We start from the raw sequence: 6,530 nt of genomic DNA on the forward strand, positions 1-6,530 counted from the left end.
ACCATTAGAGTTAGTTCTGACTCGTGTGCAAGGATATGTGATAAGCTATGGGTTCAGCCGTACAGGCCACAAGAGGTGAATTCGACTGACATATTACTTGGATATTGATTAATGAATATGGATAAGTTGTACATGTCACTACAGGTGACTTTGACTTATATGTTAGCATTGATTGATGAGATATGGATGAGTCGTACAGGTCATTATAGGTGACTTCGACTCACGTGCTAGCATTGATTGATGAGATATGGGTAAGTCGTATAGGTCACTATAGGTGACTCCGACTCACGTGCTAGCATGGATTATTAACCACCTAATTATTTATATTGCTGATGAGATGTTGTATCGTGGTATACTTCTGGATTTACTGATAGTATACAATTGATTTCATCCTTATGCGTAGTATGATTTTCTGGGAAATTATACATGTGTTACAATGAGGGGTTATTACTTTTGATAAGTGAATGGTTTTTGAAAAGCTTTTTTTTCGCCCACTCACATTTGCTATTTTTACACCCTTCCAGGTTCTAGTAGTAAAGTTTCCGTATTGATGAGGATTTGTGGCACTTCGCATTACATGTGGCATCTTATGATGGTATAATCATTATCTTACCTTACGGTATTCTACTTATGCTTTGTATCACGTGTGTATAGGTCCATACCCACTCACCGCGCACTCGTGTATTTAGGCACTTCTAGATTTAAATTTATTCATAGTTTATACATTATCACTTTATGGCTTTGTCACCTTCCAGGTGTCGACCAGCACAGCTTGATCCGGAGTCCTAATGGACATTCCGGGTCGGGGTGTGTCACAAGGAGTGTAACTGTAAAAAATCATCAAAATCAGAGTTAAAATAACCATTAAATCGTGATTTTTCATTGATAATTGTCGAAAAGTTTTGTCCAGTTACTTGATCTCTGAACGTTTGTTTTTTGTGATTTTTGACGTATGCGATCTTAAAGCATATACAAACAAGTTTGATGGTTGGATTGTTGAAATTAGTTTCATAGAATGCGTATCCCATCAAAACGATAGATTCACTAACACTTAGAGTTTATATATACTTTCATTAAGTATAACATAAGATTTTGTGGTATCCACTAGTGTAAATATTTTAAATTGAAGATCGAGTTCATTCATTGTATTCGTATAGGGTCAAGGAGTGTAGCTGTAAAAAAATCATCACAATCGGAGTTAAAATAACCGTTAAATCGTGATTTTTCGTTGATGACTGTTGAAAAGTTTTGTCCTGTTACTTAATCTTTGAATGTTTATTTTTTGCGATTTTTGGCGTATGCGATCTTGAAGCATATACAAACAAGTTTGACGGTTAGATCGTTGAAATTAGTTTCGTACAATGCATATCCCCTCAAAACGATAGATTTACCACACTTAAGAGTTTATTCATACTTTCATTAAGTATAAAATAAGATTTTGTGGTATTCACTAGTGCACATATTTTAAATTGAAGATTGAATTCATTCATTGTATTCATATAGGGTCAAGGAGTGTAGCTGTAAAAAAATCATCACAATCGAAGTTAAAATAACCGTTAAATCGTGATTTTTTATTGATAATCGTCGAAAAGTTTTGTCCCATTACTTGATCTCTGAATGTTTGTTTTTTGCGATTTTTGGCATATGTGATCTTGAAGCATATACAACCAAGTTTGACAGTTGGATCGTTGAAATTAGTTTCGTAGAATGCGTATCGCATCAAAACGATAGATTTACTATCACTTAAAGTTTATTTATACTTTCATTAAGTATAACATAAGATGTTGTGGTATCCACTAGTGTAAATATTTTAAATTGAAGATCGAATTCATTCATTGTATTCATATTGGGTCAAGGAGTGTAATTATAAAAAATCATCAAAATCGGAGTTAAAATAACTGTTAAATCGTGATTTTTGATTTATAACCGTCAAAAAGTTTTGTTCCGTTACTTGATCTCTGAATGTTTGTTTTTTGCAATTTTTGGCATGTGCGCTCTCGAAGTATATACAAATATGCTTGACAGTTGGATCATTGAAACTAGTTTCATAGAATACGTATCTCATCAAAACAATAGATTCACTAACACTTAAGAGTTTATTCATGGTTTCATTAAGTATAACATAATATTTTGTGGTATCCACTAGTGTAAATATTTTAAATTGAGGATCGAGTTCATTCATTATATTCATATAGGGTCAAGGAGTGTAGCTGTATAAAAATCATCAAAATCAGAGTTAAAATAACCGTTAAGTAGTGATTTTTCGTTGATAACTGTCGAAAAGTTTTATCCCGTTACTTGATGTCTGAATGTTTTTTTTTTTTTTGTGATTTTTTGCTGATGCGATCTCGAAGCATATACAAACAAGTTTGACGGTTGGATCGTTGAAATTAGTTTCGTACAATTCGTATCCTATCAAGTTCAATGGTGTATATATATTTATTAAGTAGATTTAAATTTATTTATTTTGTACGTATAACACTTAAGAATTTGAATGGTATGTATATTAAAGCCAATCCAATGGTCACCAATTTTTAATATTTAATTATATATATATATAATTATTATAATTTTTAGGGGTATAAAATTTTTAAATCAATATATGTAATTATTATAGTATTTTTTTAGGATTATAAAATTATAAAATTAATATTTTGCTTATCGTGTATCGTGTTACCCACATGTATACCCAAACCAACTTGTTATCTTAATAGGTGCTTACCAAGTTATCCGATAACAACCCAATTCGTTATCGTGTTGACCCGAACACCTGTTAATTTCGTGTCGTGTCATGTCAGGTTATCGGGTCATGTTAGGAATTTTCAAGATATGTAATTATGTAAGATGGCAAACCAAGTTAGACTTTGGTGGCAACCTTTAAAAATCTTGGGTAAAAGTCCTAGCATAGTAAGTCCATGCATGTAAGGATGTGTCAGATGAAAATTCCTATAAATAAAGGTATGTTTGTAACCTCATCACAACACACCAAATCAAGAGTGAAAAGTAATAATACCTATATCCCTCCCTTCTCTTTACATGCATCCTTTGTGTGATACAGTTACAAAAACAAACAATGTGATACACTACATCCATTCCACTTCTATCTCTAACAAAGGTTATCTCTCTCACTCTTGCCTATTTATAGTACGTTATCAACACGACTCTCTAATCCTAGCAAGTTTTCATTTCCTTTGCTGAACAATGCTTCCTCCAAGGATCTTACTGTTCATCTTCCTTCTCTGCCTCACCTGCTTGGTATCTCTTAGCCAAGAGTTGCTAGCACTTTGCCTTTTCCTAGTTCTTAATTTAATAATTACTTATATTTTTTTATTTATTTGGTGTAGCTCCTGATTACTAACCCAATATTTATTTATGTTAATTTTACTACAATTTTAGACGGTGCGCTACAATCGCCTATCTTGAACTGAATAATTAATTTTACTGCAATTTTAGGTGATGCGGTATAATCGCCCATCTTACACTGCATATTTAATTTTCCTGCTGCTTGAGTGGTGTGGTATAATCGCCCATTCTACACTATATTATTTCAAAGAGGGTGGTGCGATACAATCACCTTCCTCATTAATGTCTACATTATGTGAATCTTGAGCCTGAAGATTCGAGTGCTTATCATTTTGGCTTGAACTTCAAAATGAAAAATTTGTAAATACCAGAAGTTCTAACACTACATTCCTTTAGAATCCATATTATTGCAAGTTCTTACACATCTCATGTTTCAGAAGAAAGAAAATGGCGAACTTGGCAAACCTTGATTTTGTTGCCCTTGATATCACTAGGAAAAACTACCTTACCTGGGTAGTGGATTCCAAGATCTATCTGGATGTAGGAAATCTTGGAGAAACCATCAATGAGGGAAACAATGCATCTTCTCAAGATCGGGCGAAAGCCATGATCTTTATTCGTCACGACCTCAATGAAGAATTAAAGAGCAACTATCTAACGGTTAAAGATCCACTGGTTCTCTGGACTGCATTGAGAAACATATATAATCACCACAAAATGTTGATTCTCCCAAGAGCTCGTTATGAGTAGACACACCTGAGAATCCAAGATTTTAGAACGATTTGCTGAGTATAACTCTGCAATGTTTAGAATTAGCTCCCAAATGAAACTTTGTGGGGGAGACTACCATTAAGGATGATATGCTGGATAGGACCTTCAGTACTTTTTATGCCTTTGATGCGAGTTTTATGCGCGCACAAATTAAACCCTCTTTTTGACAATTGTAGTGAAGTGTATAAGTAGGGATCGTTCTGGACCGGGGATTAGAAGGGCTTGTTAACCCACTTGGATTTGACTTCAAAAACGTAAAAAACAAGATAAAACACTAAAACAAATCAAAAGACTCAAAGAATACAAAACGCTTATAAACACAAACTAAGACACTTTCTAACTAAATTAGACACTAAGGTAAAGGGGGATTGAGATTTTGACGAAAATAAATTAAATGCAACGATTGTAATTTAAAGGCAGAATGTAAATATGAATGTGATGAAAATATGGATGAATGCTAGCTAGAAGGTTCTTCTCCACACATGTCACACTTGCATACACTTTGATTTTCAGTTGGTCTTTCGATAAATTATGGAACTCGACACTCCAAGTTAATTAGGTCCGCTTAAATTAACCTTCAAATTTCCCTAGAATCATTGAATTGGATGAATATGCATCGCAAACAAATTATTCCTAACAAGTTCTCTATATGAACAGCATGATAAAGATACAAGTTAGAATCATTACGTTCTTTGGAAATTATAAGCATCGACAAGGCATTTGTAACTATGAAAAGCATGATACTCTTGCCAGGAATTCAATTAACGCGATTGTTTATAAGCAACCTCCACTACTTGTGAATATAAGTTCATAACTATTAGGTGAAACTCACTTATATTCTAGCGTCAAATTCATGCATGAACATTAAGCGTGCACTCTCAATAAACATACACAAACAAGTTATCAATCAAACAGTTAAATGAATTGAATCCAACATTCATGAAATTCCAACCAAAAGTAATCAATTCATATTGCAAGCATAAACATGGTTTCGAATCACCCCCTAGCTAACTAGGGGGAATTAGCCTCTCATGTTCACAAAAAGAGAATTACAAATGAATTTAAACATAAAGCACAAAGGATGGATTACACCTAGAACGCCCAACGAATCCACTTGGATTTCTGATTGGGAGAGAAAATAAGGTGCGGCTAATAGGTTTAGTTTTTGGGCTTTTGTGCATAAAATACGGACGTTTAAGATTAGGAAAGGTTACCAAAACGGGAAACTTAGGGTTAACTTTCCTAAAATAGGAAACCTTGTTTGAGTAGGATTCCTCGTTTTGGTAAGAATTCATCGTTGGAGTAGGAATTCGTCGTTTCTTCAAGTCTTCAACTCATTCGTTCCTCTTTCGCTCCAAAAGACTCCAATTTGCATCTTCTTGCACACTTGCCTTATAATCTGAAAATACACAAAAGTGGCCTTAAACACTGAAATAGATAAGTAAACACAACATAAATGCACGAGAACAAGCTAATTAAGTCGCATGAATATGCTCCTATCAAATTCCCCCACACTTAACTTTTGCTAGTCCTCGAGCAAAACAAAACAACTAAAGTAAACAATACGAAACAAAACAAACAAAACATAACCTAAACCTTCCAACGTTTGCCTCAAGGATTTCCAATGAAACATGACATGTCAAAAATCATTACGCACATAACTTTTAGTCTTACTTCCCCTTAAGCACATACTTAATCATAGTCACCATTCACTAGTTCGCATTTAATCAATTAAAACATATTTTGAATGTAGTAACATGCCTTAGAGAATTCCCTTAATTCCTCACTAGTTGTGCACTCAGTTTTCACTCAGATTTTATGACTACACACCCTACACTAGTTATATGTGAGAAGATTGATGTAAACATGAAAAACTAGTACTCACATATGTTATAACAAAGAATCACAATTTCTGGAGTAATTAAACGTGTTTAGATATGATCTCATGAATGGAATGCTACTGCTTAGATGCGAGAACCAGTGACACCATATGCTCATACCAAATTCAAACTCCACAATTGAAATGCACAACACTCAAGATAGAAGTCAAGGGTTGTAACAGGGCTTGGGGTATTGGCTAACAACGAAAGGTAGGGATAAACAAAAGTTCTTTAAGCAATAGCAAGCAAAGTATTGAAATTAAGTCCTAGAATTCCCTTAGAATGCAGAAATCAACTTTTAGACAAATGGGGAAGATTCAAACAACTCTTAGGGCCTAATTCAATGTTTTGGGCCCTTACTTCAACAACCAATACTTTAGAACTCTATTTCACTTCTTTTCAACTCTTTTTCATTTTTTTTTTCTAACCGTGCCTATGGCACAAAAACTCACATCCATAATCCTTCCCCCACACTTATTTTCTGCAACACATTGATCAAAAGGAATTCATTGCTTACTATGCTTCAAGAACAAGGGTAAGGATGGTCCTAATCTAAGCTAGGCGAGGATAATGTGG

Source organism: the organism of the source record quoted next, unplaced genomic scaffold (assembly GCF_019419815.1).
Source record: "Pyrus x bretschneideri cultivar Hongxiangsu unplaced genomic scaffold, Pyrus_bretschneideri_v1 Contig120, whole genome shotgun sequence".
NCBI lineage: Eukaryota > Viridiplantae > Streptophyta > Magnoliopsida > Rosales > Rosaceae > Pyrus > Pyrus x bretschneideri.